The sequence below is a fragment of the Thamnophis elegans genome, chromosome 5 (assembly GCF_009769535.1).
Source record: "Thamnophis elegans isolate rThaEle1 chromosome 5, rThaEle1.pri, whole genome shotgun sequence".
NCBI lineage: Eukaryota > Metazoa > Chordata > Lepidosauria > Squamata > Colubridae > Thamnophis > Thamnophis elegans.
The window spans coordinates 8,468,874-8,485,972 of NC_045545.1; the positions used below are offsets into that span (position 1 = coordinate 8,468,874).

Genomic DNA, 17,099 nt, shown 5'->3' on the forward strand with positions numbered 1-17,099 from the left:
GCTGTGAGCGGTAAAGCTAAAATTAACGCGTAAACCTAAACCTAACCCCCCGAAACCCAACCCTAAACCTAACCCTAAACCTAACCCTTAACCTAACCCTAAACCTAACCCTTAACCTAACGCTAAACCTAACGCTAACCCTTAACCTAACCCTAAACCTAACCCTAACCCTTAACCTAACCCTAAACCTAACCCTAAACCTAACCCTTACCTTAATGTGAATCGGCTTGCTTTAAAAGCGCTTTTTAAAGCGCCCTTTTTTCTCCACGGTCGTATTTGTCGCGCTGCTGATGATGTCAGGTACGCGCTTTAATTGGGCGCACTTTAGTGGACCGTGGTTTTGTCGTGCCACGGTGATAAACTCTTGAGGGGTAAAGCATTAATGAATTTTGGACATGTGGATTATCACAAGAGCCCTTAAAAGGAAGAAAAAGTTACTAATCAGTTCATTTTTTAACTTTTCTCAATCTTTCCTTAATACAATTTAGGAAAATGTGCTTCTCCAATGAGAAAAAAATCATTCTTCAGCTCTTGGCAATGGCTACTTGCAGAAACATCACTTAACATTTATTTATTTATTTATTATTTATTTAGTCACATCTGTGCTGTTTTAGTTCTAGCAACTCAAGATGGTCTCTATTAACCTCAAGATGGTCAAAATAAAAGTTAGACAATCACTAATTAAAAAGGACATTACAGTAATAGTCCAGTTTCACCATCTTCGCTGAAAAGCGTTCGGACCAGGTCGGTCTTAAATTTTTTGCAAAGAAAAAAACCCAGTAGGCTCTGCATCTCAGGGATCAAGATATTCCACAGAGTGGGAGAATATACGCTTCTGGTACCCACTCCTTCACTTCATGCAGATGGGGGAACCTTTGCCACCTTTGTAGGAATGATATTACAGGATGACTGATTCTATTCAAGGGAGATGTCCAGGGGCTGAATTGTGTAATACATTATATAGGTTAAAGCTTGTATTTTAAACTGGCCCCCAATTTTAAACTGGCCTATTGGCCACCAACAAATTGAGGATGGGTGGTGTGCTACTAAATCCATTCCTCCTTTTAGAATAGCTAGCTTGTAATTTGGCTCAGTTGCAGCTTCCAAGTTCAGTCCCACATAGAACACATTGCAGTAGTCTTAACTGTTCGGTAATCAATCATAGTTGCAAATACAAAGGGAAAAGGGGAAATTTGTAAGAGAAACAAAATAATTGGAAATCCATTGTTTACATTAACTTCACCCATGGACTCAAGTTTATTTTACATTGTAATATATTAAATTGAATTTACCAAATCATCATCTAACGTATTTTTTAATGATATTTACCACTTATCTAACACACATTTTGTTTGGAATAGCATACATCTTAATTCACTGCTGATTTGTTTATTTGCATATTGGGAGATTGTGGAGAACGTATTCTCCCCATCAATGCAGCTTAATTATGTTCTTGATATTCTAGAATATTATATAAGCACAGAGGTACTGTTTAGCAAAAGCTTATTCAGAGGTTGATGACTGTAATAGCAGATGTTGATTTGCACATCCCATTTTAAACTCCTGATATTTCAAAACATGTCAAACATAGTAAGTGAAATCTGACACATCGTATTTATACTCAGGAACCACATTTTGTTGTTGGTTAGATGCCTGGTGAGAAGGGAAATCTCTCCATATTTCATCAGCAAGAGTTACAGTACTTAACTTTCAGCAGCATCCAGTTAAAATTCCATGTATAGTGTATGAATGGTGGCAGTTCACATATTCAGTTGTGAGATTTTAAACATAAAATATTGGTATTAACTTTTTATTTCAAAATGAGAAAAAATGGGGGGTAAGAAAAAAAAGGTTGAATTATTTACAATTCACAGTTATAAATAAATATAGTCATTCATTTAATCTCATTAAATTTAATGAACCTTAATATTTAAGCGAATGGTATCACACTGTCTTAATATATTCTGCAATTGTTTGAGGTGTTTTGAAATTTAAAATTCAATTTCGAACATTATAGCAAACAGTAAACTGTCCACTTAAGAGACTTCAAGTTAATTAAAAAGAGCAACTTTAAATTAATTAATTAATTTTTTTAAACATCTGTTTAAATGACTGATTAGTATACTCTGATGCCATTAGTGCTAGCAATAGCAATAGCAATAGCAGTAGACTTATATACCGCTTCATAGGGCTTTCAGCCCTCTCTAAGCGGTTTACAGAGAGTCAGCATATTGCCCCCAACAATCTGGGTCCTCAAGTACGGCAGAGGTGTCAAACTCGTGGCCCATGAGTCACACACTGGCCATGCCCTCCCGAATTTTAGCGAAGCGGGGGGGGAAAGTCATGATACATCATGTGACAACAACGTGACGATGCAAGTTTGACACCACTGAAGTATGGAGCATTTTGTAGCAATATCTGTATTTGTAAGCAGTTTGCTCCAAAAGACCGCCTTCTTGCCCTAATTTTAAAATATGTAGTTGGATCTCTGTCCATGCATTCTTGGTTTCAAGAGCCGAGGTGGCGTAGTGGTTAGAGTGCAGCACTGCAGGCTACTTCAGCTGACTGCAGTTCTGCAGTTCGGCTGTTCAAATCTCACCGGCTTAAGGTTGACTCAGCCTTCCATCCTTCCGAGGTGGGTAAAATGAGGACCCGGATTGTTGTTGTTGGCAATATGCTGACTCTGTAAACCGCTTAGAGAGGGCTGAAAGCCCTATGAAGCGGTATATAAGTCTAACTGCTATTGCTATTGCTATTACTATCTTAAGAGAATTTCACAATACAGTTGTAGTGTCAAGAAGTAACAATGTTAGAGATTCAGACGGACAAGAGCCAAACACTCAGTAGTACACCACTGACATAATTTCACCTAGTTGCCCTGACTTATGGGAGACAGCTGTTTATCCTAATTGTACTTGCTGACTTTAATACAGGGGATAAAATGGAGCATGATTAAACTGGAAAAAATAGCAATAGCAGTTAGACTTATATACCGCTTCATAGGACTTTCAGCCCTCTCTAAGCGGTTTTCAGAAGTCAGCATATTGCCCCCAACAACAATCCGGGTTCTCATTTTACCCACCTCGGAAGGATGGAAGGCTGAGTCAACCCTGAGCTGGTGAGATTTGAACTGCAGAACTGCAGTCAGCTGAAGTAGCCTGCACTGCTGCATTTAACCACTGCGCCACCTCGGCTCTAGGGGTAACAGCTAGCAACTTCTTATTTTCCTACGTAACCCAAGAGTAAGAAGGTGTTCGATATACTTCAAGAAAAAAACAGTCAAACCTCCAAGTAGCTTGATGAGAATTTGGTTTCTTAAGCTTTCAAAAATGAGCTTTCCTGTCTTGAAAGAGAATATGCACAAAATAATATATTAGCACTCAGCGGCCTCTCTATAATTCACGCTAACAACTATAAATCAAATGTTAAAAAGTTATCAAGCAATTTATTTAAAGTTTTAATTGAATTAAAGTTTTAATGACTGATCCTGTGTGTCTCCCTAGACTGCAACAGAGCTCTTATCTAGAGAAAATGTATCCATCGTTAAAAAGGCATTAAAAAGCTGAGGTGGCAGGCTTTTTGAAATAATTTGTTTGTAAAGTGCCATCATTATCTTACAAATTGATATGGTGACTTGTACCTTTTTAAGGAGGAAAAAACAAATGTGTTTGTGGTAAAATATGAAATGGGATTTACATTAGCAGGAACATAATCCCTCAGCTATTTTGAGAAGACTAATTACAAAGGGAAATCAATTGGCTTATATCAAGATTCAGGATAATACTATTTGATTATATAGAAAATCTTATTGTTAACAAACATTTTTAATCTGCTAAGAATGCAATAGAAGGCAGTATTAAAAATTCGTGCTCCATTGGACTGCTGAATGAGATAGGCAATATAATTATCTTTACTCTAAAATAAATCTCACGGAGCCTAATATAATTTACTGCTTAGCACGCATATTACAAGTTGTAGCATGTACAATGCAGCTTTTTCAACAACTCCCACTCATTTCAGAAGACTTTATCACTGGAAACACTGATAATATCACAGTGTTACGGGTAGGATTAATATCAGAACTCATGTACAATTTACAAAATTAACCATGATTATAGTACAACACAGGTTTCATAAGTCACTCTCTCAATCCTGTGTTTTATTTATTATTTTAGCAAGGATAATTTTGTTACTAAAAACTGAAAAAAAAAGGCAACATATTCGGTAGTTTATCTTGGTTGGTTTCTTCCTTGTAAGTTGTCATGGAGTTCATAAGACTATTTTAAAGGAAGAGAGTTACCTGAATCTTAGCATAACTTGAGGAAATTTATGAAAGGGGAGATTTTGAATATCTTTCCTCTGAAATCATTCGTCTATGCTAAAAAGCTACTTTGGAGCAAGGCTTCCCTGAACAATGTGGGATTGGATGGGAGGATTGGTCCAAAATTATGTTTGGTTCTCAGATGTCAACTTAAGGAAAGTAAACAAAGGGCAATTTCTTTGTCAGATTCAAAAGCGATCTCTGAAACTCTACAGAGAATAAAATGGGATTCTGGGAAAAGAAAGAAACAGGATATTTTCTTTTCACGGGTTTCCTTAAATTATGTTAGGGTTACTATGATCAAAACTGCATAAAATCCATGTATTCATTCTAATGCTATTCCCCAACATTTCTGGGCAATATAAAGAGAATATGTTAGCAAATAAACATGCAAAAATAACTACAATAGGTTCTATTTTGAAAGTGAAATGTCAGTTATGGCTAGGCTTTCTCTGCCCACACCAGGGACGTGCAGTCAGGGGAAGCAGGGAAGGCAGAGCCTCACCACTGTCATCATGAAAAGAAAAAAAAATGTAAAAGGAAAAAGGCGAAAGCTGAGGTCAGGCTGAGCTAGTTGCTGCCAGAGTCACCGTGGATGATTCTGCTTAGTGCTTAACTGTTTAAAAAAGCCTCTAAAAAGCGCCCTCTACAGGAGGAGGCAGGAGAACGACGTGCCTCATCTAGTCTGACTTTAGGCGTTTTATGATCACTCAAGCAGAGTTAAGCAAGGGTTAAAAGCCTAAAAATCCCTGACGTAGGTGAGGCACGTGGAATTCTGGGAGTTGAAGTCCACAAGTCTAAAAAAAATTGAAACCCACCACTGTGTCAGTGCCTCACCAGCCATAAACCTCACCGCACGTCACTGGCCCACACATATTTACACATACACCCTTCCCTATCCGTATTGCCAGAAAGGATTTGAACTTGCATTTAACATCAACAGAAGTGCAGTTGAAGTGTGGGTGGTGGTTATCTATTAATTCCTGCATGAACTGGTTATTTCCAGAACTGCCTTTCTCTAGTTGTATAGTTCCACTCCATGCCCTCTGCCAAGTTAGGCATGTTCCAAGTCCCGTCATTTGGCTGCACCCAGGAAGACTTACCACTTCCATGGCAATGCCTGGCTCTGGAATGATCATCCCTGAGATTCAGTTGGTCCTGATTCTGCTAGCTTTTCACAAGGCATTAAAAAAAATGGCTTTCAGACTGGGCTGTAAGCTGGGGTGCCCACTTTGGGCTATAGTATGATGTGGGTTAACAGCTAGATTGTATGTTTCGTTGTTATTGTTGACTACAATTAACCATGTCTTTTTAGCTTATTCCTTGGAAACTTGACAGCTATATACATTGATTAAATATTTCTCCCTTCTCCTCCTCCTCCTCCTATTTAGAACTTAGAATAATTTTATTGCCACTTTGAATGTACACCATACACTGAAATAAAATTTCATTGGATACAGCTCTCAAAGGATCACCACGTCCAATCTTCTCCTCCCTGGGTACAGTCTTTGATAACAGAGAAGGTTTTAACTTTTCCTGCTTCTATTCCAATGACCCATGTTACCTTCCTATACTCCTAATATCTAGACATAGTACCATTGTCAGCGTTCCAAGTATCATGTAGAATTAAATCAGAGTCCAAGGCAAAACGATCCTTAAAGTTCCAATTTAATAAAGCAGACATCTTAGCACATCTGTGTTAATCCCAATTGTGGAAATTACATCAGAATCCCACCCAGTTAAAAGTTCATTAACTTGTCCCCACACCCACAATCCATCACATGGTCCAATCTTCTTCTTCCACGCTGGCATCCACACCCAGCTGCTTCCGGTCAGGTGTAAAAGTACGGAGACAAAAGATGACCTTGGCTTCTAGAAAAGAATGAAAACAATACATTCCACAATCCTACTCCTGTCTATTCCCTCCTCCCAGCAACTATACTATTGAAACAGCATAATGAAATAAGAGAAAGAGTGGCAGGCCAAAATTCTAAAAGGAATATAATTGCAGGCCTGACAACCACGCTATGTATTCCAGTAATAGTTTGGTCCCCCTACCCCGCCTCATGGGAAGGTGAAGTCTTAATCTCATGCAATTTTGAGGAGGGTGAAATGGCATGTCAAAATCATACTTGTTGCTAATGTATGGAATCTCACTGATTTGCTGAAATGAAATTCCTATTAAAATTAATCCCATTGATGCTCTGTTTAGAGTACCAGAATATACAGTAGCAGCAAAATATACTGTCATCAATATAAGTTGTGATTGATGAAGCATTTTTTTCCCCAAAATAACCATGTACTGTACTAATACTGCTTTTTTTTAAATTTAACAAACATGCTGATTTATCTAATAAAGAATAATTGCAGGACTTGTCTCAGTGTACAAATGGACCGGGTTTTTTTTAGTCCAGTAATGAAGAGTACAGATCCAGTCTGTGAACTTATAATTGGTTTTTTTTAATGTGGCTTTACACTGCTGAAGTTTAAATACAAAAGTTTGTAAACTTTAGCAATATATGCTACTGATCATCTGCTATTGTATTTTCCTTTCTCTTATTCAGCAGATCTCCTTAGATTAGATCCCCTTGTGGCTTCCATGTCTTTGCTTTTTCCAGTTATCTTTGAGAAAAAAATCAGAGGCCAGATCCGTATTTGAAAAGTGCACATTCTCTGTTTTCTATTCTCCCAATGAAGTCACACATAGCCCCATCAGAGCAGGAAAAACAGTGACCCGTCAAAACCGCGCTCGACTAAGCCGCGCCCGATTAAACCGCGTCGCTGACGTCATCAACAGGGCGACAACAGCCAGCGCGGAGAAAGAAGGGCGCTTTAAATAGCGCTTTGAAAGCAAGCCGATTCAACTTAAGGTAAGGGTTAGGGTTAGGGTTAGGGTTAGGTTTAGGGTTAGGTTAAGGGTTAGGATTAGGTTTAGGGTTAGGTTAAGGGTTAGGTTTAGGGTTAGGTTTAGGGTTAGGTTAAGGGTTAGGTTTAGGGTTAGGTTTAGGGGGGTTAGGTTTAGGTTTAGGGGTTAATTTTAGGTTTAGGGTTTACAGCGTGCTTCTGTCTCCGCGCTGTTGTCGCCCTGTTGATGACATCAGCGACGCGGTTTAGTCGGGCGCGGTTTAGTCGAGCGCGGTTTTATGGTGGAACCAAGAAAAACATAGGGAGTTAGATCCTGTAAGCTTTTATTTGTGCTCGCAAATTGCTTTCAAAACAGCAGATTCTCAGCAAAAAGCAGTCTTGAGCGGTATCAGGGCCTCCCAAAGAAGCCGTTTAATTAGAAATTCTACCTTCTAACGAGTTTGAGTGGATTCCTAAAATAAGCATGGGATTGTAAGAGTTTAAAATTAGATTTGTTTATTACAAACATAGAATACACATGAATAATGGAGAAGGTTTTGCCTCTTTAAAAAAAAAATAATTGCTGCTCTTTAGATGACGTTTGTAACTGATTGTATTCAGGAATTTAGTTACAAAATCACAAAAGTGCAATATCTATATTGTACTTTCTGCATTGGTGCTTACATATTTTCATTTATAAAGCATTTTTTTTTAAAAAAAAGCATGATGAGATGTAATGCTGATTTACACATTCCTGGAGAGGTAGGGTACAATAAAAGCCAAATAGAGAAGCTTTATTCAATCACAGCACAAAAATATAATAAACATTCTATTGAAAATAATTACAGGAATGATGTGGGCACTTATTTTTCTGGGCTAAACCGAAATACGCAGCAACACTGATTGGATTGCCACCTTTCACAATGACAATGGCATATGAGATTGGGCAATACTGATGAAGTACTTAGTAAACATTAACATGGTTTAACTACCAGCTGGAGTATATTTTTATGTTGCTTTTGATAAATGTATATAACTGAGTTTGCACTTCACTGGCTTTTTAAAGTCTTGATGTTTGTATACATTTGTGTAGACTGATCCTGTCTGAAGTACATTCAATAATGTCTAAAGCAATAAGTTGCACGTGGACATAAGGCATTGATTAATTAGAATAAAGGAAAAGAATGCAGCTGTTTCTTGTATTTTCTCCCTATTAAAAATTGTGTCTTCTATAATTACTATCTTTAATCAGTTCGATAGATGAAGAGAATTTGGTATCCCTTAGCATCTTTGCAATGAAGAAGTTACTTATTGGCATAGCAACAAGATAACCCAATTTTTTTCTTATGAGGACACAATAAAAAAAAAATTCTACTTACACGTTACAGTGAAATAAATTAAGATGCCTCATGCCACACATTACAGTTGTGCTGAAATAAAGATTGAATGTAACTAAAAGACACCAGTTGAAGGTTAAAGCTTTTTACATGGAAATACTGGAAATAAAGCTTTTTATATAGAAATATTTAGCAATAGCAATAGCAGTTAGACTTATATACCGCTTCATATGGCTTTCAGCCCTCTCTAAGCGGTTTACAGAGTCAGCATATCGCCCCCACAGTCTGGGTCCTCATTTCACCCACCTCGGAAGGATGGAAGGCTGAGTCAACCTTGAGCCGCTGAGATTAGAACCGCTGAACTGCAGATAACAGTCAGCAGAAGCGGCCTGCAGTACTGCACCCTAACCACTGCGCCACCTCGGCTCTTATTTTAAATATATTGTATAGAAATGCATATATTGAGATATTTATATGGAAAAATGATATTTCACTAAACTGTCACATTCTACATATGTTGATAAGTGGAGTATGATTAAAAGCATGTTTGATTAGAAAGCAGCCATTTCCACATTTAAGCATTTCATGGAAAATATCTTAGGAAGTGCACATTAAGCATTCATTTCTAGTAGGATTCTCATTTCTTTACTCAAGATCTCATATAAACAAGTTACCATGTTTTCAGCAACGTACATAAGATGCTGTGAATCTCCGTGGAGCTGGATTGAAAAGAGTGATGTCCCCAAAGCTTTTACTGAGTACAAGGTGGCTCAGTGGTTAGGGTGCAGTACTGCAGGCCACTTCAGCTGACTGCTATCTGCAGTTCAGCGGTTCTAATCTCACCGGCTCAGGGTTGACTCAGCCTTCCATCCTTCCGAGGTGGGTGAAATGAGGACCCAGACTGTGGGGGCGATATGCTGACTCTGTAAAACTGCTTAGAGAGGGCTGAAAGCCCTATGAAGCGGTATATAAGTCTAACTGCTATTGCTATTGCTATTAATATTTGGATTTTAAAAACCAAAAGGTGACCTCAGCCTACAATATTTAAAACACCATTTCTGTCATTAAGGAGCCGTGGTGGCACAGAGGTTAGGATGCAATGTTGCAGGCTAATTCTGCTGACTGCCAGCAGTTCGATTCTGAGCAGTTCAAGGTTGACTCAGTCTTCCATCCTTCCGAGGCCGGTAAAATGAGGACCTAGATTGTTGGGGGCAATATGCTGACTTTGTAAATCACTTAGAGAGGGCTATGAAACACTGTGAAGTGGTATATAAGTCTAAATGCTATTGTTATTAAGAACTTTCAATTCTCACTTCTTCAAAACTGAGATCCACAAATATTGCCAGGCTAATTTTTTCATCTCTTTTCCGGTTTGCATAAAGCTACCAATATTTTAGGAAAATTGTTTTCCCCACTAGCTATACACAACCTTCCATAGATCCTGGATGTAAATGAACCTGAATTTATATTAAGCTTCTTTTTGATTTTTTTTTTAAATGTTGAATTTACAATTGAATTCTGACAGTTTACCTGCTGAGATCTCAAGTAAAAGAACACTATTGGTTTTGATTATTTCCTGGTTCACCTGAAAAATGATAAGGGTGAGATAATCCAAAGAAGACCAAGGACAAAACGCTACCTTGTATACCAGCTCCTATAACAAATAATTTTTGAATATGGATAAAAGATTTGGAGGAGAGAAAACTACCCTTCCCATCCATTTCTGAAAAAACTATTCGGCAAAAAGTTATGCGATATTTAGAATTACAATGCAACTGTAATTTTAATGATGTATTGCCACACTAGTTAGAACTAAGAACCAGATGTTTTGCAGTAGAAATTGGGGAATATTTAAATAATAGCAATAGCAGTTAGACTTATATACCGCTTCATAGGGCTTTCAGCCCTCTCTAAGCGGTTTACAGAGTCAGCATATCGCCCCCCAGAGTCTGGGTCCTCATTTCACCCACCTCGGAAGGATGGAAGGCTGAGTCAACCTTGAGCCCGTGAGATTAGAACCGCTGAACTGCAGATAACAGTCAGCTGAAGTGGCCTGCAGTACTGCACCCTAACCACTGCGCCACCTCGGCTCTTGTGTAATAGTGCCTCGGGCCCAAGCTGTATGACTTTAATAAGTCTGTTCATATAAACTCAACCCTGGCCTGGTGTAATCAGCTATGAAACTGCTGGACTGAAGCCATTTTGAAAATAATAGGAACATATGGACAATGGGAACCAAATGCTCCCAGATGTTTGTCTATTATCTGTTGGTCGGCGAACCTGGAAGTAAGTAACTTCCAGGAACGCCGAAGGATCCACCCGCCCGCCCGCGTTTCTTACCCGGTTTTGATGAATTCTGCGCTTCCACGCATGCGCAGAACGCATACAGCGCTTGCGCAATCCTCCAGGAGCAGCTGGAGCATCACACAGGCGCTAGTACGCATGCGTGCACTGTGCGCGTGCACGAGGACGCCGCCGGCCCCGTTCCAACCGAACCAGTTGGAACGGGGTAAGAAACCCACTCCTGCATCGCAGGTAGGTACGACGCATCCATGTGTGTGATGTACCAGTTGGAACGGGATCCGGAACCCACCACTGATGCTGAGCCATAAATCACGATTGATTCATGCAAAGTGAATCTGAAAATAAACTTTGTTTTAAGCTGATATATTAACTGTAACTTGCTATGTTTGAAAGTTAAGGTACGTTACTGCCATGCCTTTGATTTTAAAATACGGACTTAGATCCAACTTTACAGAGAATTAGAGAAGATTCAGATTAAATAAATCAAGTTATCCCATGTATGCTCTTGTATTCTCCCCAAACTGAAAAAAAATAATATTAAGAACAAATGTTAGCAATATATATTTTAAAAGTATCTAGGCATATCTGGAGATAATTTTAATAAAATTAAACATGGCTTTGGAAATGGTCTCATCAGTGAGGTAACAGGGAAATCTACCCAGAAGGTAAAAATATTGTAAACCTAAAATCTATTTGAAGGCCTTATATTTATAGTTTAAATAATATATAAGTAACATGTTTGTGGGGATTTTTCAATACCAAATATAAGACAGTTTTCCTGAACTTTTGCAACTTTCAGATGTGTTTAGAGCACTGTCACTAGTCTCAGGACATTTGACTTTGGATCAAGACCAGCTTTGAAGTAGAGTGGGAAATAACTTAAAATAGAGCAAGTACATGATACTAAATGCTCTTGGTAATTAAAAAAAAAATGAAGAAAATGTGGATATTACTCTCCCAATAAAATGTATAGCATTTTATCTATTGTGTTGAAGGCTGAATTCATAAGTACATGGTACGTTCCAATTTTTAGTAGGTAGTAACTGTCTAACTTGATTCATTTTAGTAAACTCAGACATTCTATATTCAAATTGTACCTGGAAAAGTAATTACCTTTGTAGCAGACATTCAGTTTTTTAAAAAACATTTTAATTAATTGAAACATTTTCATTCCACGCTCAAACTGTAAGGGTTCGGTCTACAACAAACATAATAGCAGCCAATTAAAATTCATAAAGTGAAGCAATTAAAATCATGAGAAAAAATATCATTGACAACCACAGCTAAAATATGAACTTAAAAGAAATAAAAGCAAGAAATGTATGGAGGAAAGGGTATTGATTTCGCACTTTTGAGATTCAGCGGGGTTGTTGTGGGAAGTTATTATCCAGCCCTCTCCCAGAAAAATGAAATATCCTAGGAAATATTGAAAAGGCAGAATATTTCTCTGGATGTGAAAAGAAAGAAACATGCTTTAAAAGACAGAATAGCTGCCTGTAGCTTCCTGCCCATCCCCACTTTGTCAATAGGCCATTGAGAAGGCCAGGCTAGCCCACTTTACATAATAAAGACTTCCCCACTGCAGCTGTAGGGGGAAGGGATAATACTCAACTCTCCACATGGCATCTGAGAACTCATACATGTATTCAAAACAGCCTAGAGAGTAGCCCCCTGCATGGCCCCATGGGAGTCTGACAACCAATCGGAATACATTTCTTACACAGGAACAGGAAACAGAGAGGTGGGACTGAACAGGGTATAAAAAGCCTAGCAAGCCCCTCCCTCAGCCCTTCTCTTCTTCTCCACCAACATTGAAGCATGTGATCACCTTTTCTGTTCAGGGCTCAAGCCATGTGGTCCTGTCCACCAATAAACCATCGTTCCAAGCAGCCTCCATGTCTCCAGTGTCTTTTCCCCCCACTTGGAGCTGAACCCAGAAGGACGTTTCTTTCAACATTGTGAAACATTGTTATCATGGGTGGTTGTTCAGTGAGCCAGATGTTTACACTGGATTTGTTATTTTCATCTACCTGTTGGGTCCTTCCCAATAGGGACAGGCAGTTGGTGTTGCTTAATAATATTAAAGACGTTCCTCCATGAAGTAAGCTATTCCAAGTACATATAGCCCTTGCTTAACTACCACAATTGGGACTAGAATCTCGGTCCTTGAGTAAAGCACTTAAGCAAGCTATCATGATTGCTCAAGTGACTGCTTTGCTCAACAAATGCAATCCCAGGATTAAGTGATCATGCAGATCATTAAAGCAGATGGATTCCCTAGTAAGGAGTAAGCGGTACTTCGGGAGGGTGGGAGATCCTGGAGGCTCTGCTCAGAAGCTGAAAAATCCCGCTGAAATCCCAGGCTAATGCTACCCCCCGAGGCACCCCATACTCTTACCTAACTGCCCTACCTCTACACTTAGGAGCTGAAAATCCTCCTCCAAAATCCAAGCAAGATTTTCAGCCGCTGAGTGATGAGATAGCTATGCAACCTGCCCTGGTCCTCCCCATCTGCCTGAGGTACCCATCAATCCTTATCTTACCACAGAGTCTCTTTGCTTACTGCTATGATTTTGACTTCCTTTCATCTCTGTGCACTGAAGGGAAAGCCGGGATGAAGGATCAGCATCCTCCTCCCCATCAAAGGAGTTCACCTCTCCTCAGCAGGCAGCTCTTTCATTCAGCCCCCAGAGACGAGAGAGAGAGAATCCTCTTGATAGGCGAGCAGCAGCTTGCAACGTTTCCTGCTGGTTTCCCCATTCATTTTCTGGGGAAGCTGGCAGAGAAAATTGCAAAAGACTGTCACAGGATTGTGGAAACTTGGCAGGTAGTTGTATATGCAAACAGGTTGCCAAACACCCAGGTCACAATCACATGACCATGGGTGGAGGGGGGTTGCAACATTGTACAACAGCCTGCTTTTACAAGCCACAAAACACCCTTTTCTGAAACTCATTGTAAATGACTGATCATTAAGTCAAGATTCTTGAGGGGGAGGAATTCAAACTTCATCCTCAAGTGTAGATCCCTCCCCAAGTGTAGTTTGATTGCATGCAGAGCTACGTTGCCTTTTCTCTCTCTCTCACACACACACCTAGATAAAAGTATATAAGCCCAGCTTCACTGATTACAAGTTTGAAAAGGCAACGTGGCTCCACCTGCAATCAAAGGCTCGGATCGGAAGGCAGCAGGGGAATGTGTGGGGTATGGCAGAGGAGCTGCTTTCAAGCCATTGGAAAATATATCCAATCCAACTTCTGTCTTTGTGTTTGTTTGAGAGTGAGTGAGTGAGAGAGGGATCCAACTTCTCTGTGTGCGTGTGTCTGTTTGAGGGGAGGGAGGGAGGGAGAGAGGGAGGAAGGAGGGGGAGGGAGAAGAAAAAGAATGAAGGAAAACTTTTTCGCCAAGGAGAAAAACAAATGCTGTCGCTTTAAATCGGAACTGAGCATGCCTGGCTGTGGAATTCTGGGAGTTGAAGTCCACAAGTCTAAAAAAATTTGAAATCCCTGTGTCATGCCTCACCAGCCATAAACCTCACCGCACGTCACTGGTCAAGAACTACCCATAAAGCTGTTTGTTGCAATTGACAATTTGGTCAGTGGTGATGGTGTTCAAGGGATGCTCACAATGTTTTGATATTGCACCCAAGGCACCTGTTAGTTTAGTATTATCTTTTCTTTCTTTTGTCACAGTCACTTCTATTTGCAGGTCTTTATATTTAGTGATTTTTTCCCAATTCTTTTTCTTCTACAGGTCCTCGACTTACGACCACAATTGAGCCCCAAATTTATGTTGCTCAGTGAGAAATTTGTTAAGTGGGTTTTGCTCCATTTTATGACTTTCCTTGCCACAGTTGTTAAGTGAATGACTGCAATTGTTCAATTAGTAACCCAGTGGTCAGATAAATCTGTTTTCCCCATTGACTTCTGTTCTGACCCCCCTTCTACGCTCGTTCACAGACGACAGTCAGACAGACTTAAAAGGAAATAACTTTATCAGTCCTGGCTCACACTGGCTGTGAGCCCGAAATAAACATAAATAAAGTCTCTGGCAAAAAGGTTACGCAGCAGAATGCAAAAACAAAGAGCTCTTACAGCAAAACCAGGTTTACAGAAAGAAAGCAAATCACTTATCCAAGTGCCTCTCACAAACAAACCACGACCGATGAACGACGAACCACGAACGAACGTTGACTTCTGCAACCAGGGCGTGGCACCATCAGTCCTTTTACCTCCAGAAGACAACACTAACGAGAAACAGCTGGAGCAACATTCCTGCATCCCGACTCAACTCACAGCAAACTTCTGCTGAGTCACAACAACTTCGCTTGTCAGAAGGTTGCAAAAGGTGATCACATGACCCCAGGACACTGTAACCGTCATAAATGTGAGTCAGCTGTCAAGCATCTGCATGTAAATCACGCGACCATGGAGACGCTGCAACGGTCATAAATCTGAAAAAAGGTCTCCCTTTTTTTCAGTGCTGTTGTAATGTCAAATGGTCACTAAGTGAACTGTTGTTAAGTCGAGGACTATCTCATTTTGCTGCCTCCAGGTATTGCAATGTTGTCTTTCTTATTAATAACTGTTAAGTCTGGGGTGTTATTTGACCAATGGTTGTCTAAAGACTCAGAGCATCTCAGGGTTTTTTTTCTGTTACTTTGTCTAATTTGTGGTGCCACAAGTTATTTTTCTTCTTTCTAATATCATTATCTCTCCTTTTAAAATATAGAGTCGAGGTGGCGCAGTGGTTAGAGTGCAGTACTGCAGGCCACTTCAGCTGACTGCTATCTGCAGTTCGGCGGTTCAAATCTCCGGCTCAAGGTTGACTCAGCCTTCCATCCTTCCGAGGTGGGTGAAATGAGGACCCGGATTGTTGTTGGGGGCAATATGCTGACTCTGTAAACCGCTTAGAGAGGGCTGAAAGCCCTATGAAGCGGTATATAAGTCTAACCGCTATTGCTATTGCTATATGTTTTGATCAGCTCAAGATAGCAAGCATACCTAGTACTCCTATTTTCTCCTGTGAGGTAGACTGGATTGGAGAGATTGGCCCAAACTCGCCCACCTGACAATTTATCCCACCGTGCAGATGCATTTTTTTTTTCTAAATCGGGAAAACATGTCATAGTTTTAAAAGCCACCAAACAGTCCTGTAAACTAAACATTTTTGTCCTTCCCTTCTTTGATTGACTGACAAAACAATTTTTGTGGAAAGCGTCCAGAAAGCAGAAAAAGCAAAAAGCTCTGCTATTTTTTTCCTTTTCTTTCAAGAACTTCATATATACTGTATATCTTCATTCTATTATTGGAAAGCTGAGCTCAAATTCAGTCCTTTCCTCTCTAGTGGAAGTGAGAATAAGAATAAGTGGAAATGGACAGGAAAACACCCAAAAGTGCTTTTTTTCAAAAGGCAATTGGACTTTCTATTTTTTTCTTTGAAGTCCTTTCCCTTCTCATCCAAGAAGCTTCCTCAGAAAGAGTTGAAGAAGCTTCTTGGATGAGAAGCAAAACGTCTTCAAAGGAAACTCAGAAAGTCCAGTTGCTTCTTGAACAAGCAACTTTGGGATCCTTGGATGACTTGAGAATCTCCATAGACCAGTGGTCTCCAACCTTGGCAACTTTAAGACTTGTGGACTTCAACTCCCAGAGTTCCTCAGCCAGCAAAGCTTACAATTCTCGCGAGAGGCGTGAGGTGAGTTTCTTACAATAGTAAGCTTTGCAAAGCTGGCTGAGGAACTCTGGGAGTTGAAGTCCACAGGTCTTAAAGTTGCCAAGGTTGGAGACCACTGCCATAGACGACTAAGAAAACACCTTACACGCCCCCCCAACCCACGATTTTGCGCAGGCGCGACCTAAAGCAAGCACAGTCTACGGTTACCGTGGAAACGAACTACAAGATTCTTCTTCTAAAGCCAGGGGTCTCCAACCATGTCAACTTTAAGCCTGGCGGACTTCAACTCCCAGAATTCCACAGCACACCAGCTTTGCAAAGCTTACTATTGTAAGAAACTCACCTCACGCCTCTCGCGAGAATTGTAAGCTTTGCCGGCTAGGGAATTCTGGGAGTTGAAGTCCGCCAGGCTCAAAGTTGACAAGGTTTCCGACCCCTGTAAATCTAAACCTCCCTCTTGCAAAGCTTACTATTGTAAGAAACTCACCACACGCCTCTCGCGAGAATTGTAAGCTTTGCCGGCTAGGGGATTCTGGGAGTTGAAGTCCGCCAGGCTTAAAGTGGACAAGGTTGGAGACCCCCCTCTCCCTCTCCGCCGATTGGCGCTCTTCCAAAACCCC

The 17,099-nt window shown here is 40.1% G+C and overlaps 1 long non-coding RNA gene across 1 annotated transcript; it reads right to left on the reverse strand.

Annotated features, from left to right (window-relative positions):
- Positions 1-6,167: 6,167 nt before the first annotated feature.
- Positions 6,168-17,073, reverse strand: LOC116509212. Its single transcript, XR_004255482.1, has 3 exons — positions 16,967-17,073; positions 8,545-8,595; positions 6,168-6,193 (listed from the first exon to the last, which is right to left on the reverse strand). It is a non-coding gene; the product is annotated as an uncharacterized LOC116509212 (long non-coding RNA).
- Positions 17,074-17,099: the final 26 nt, after the last annotated feature.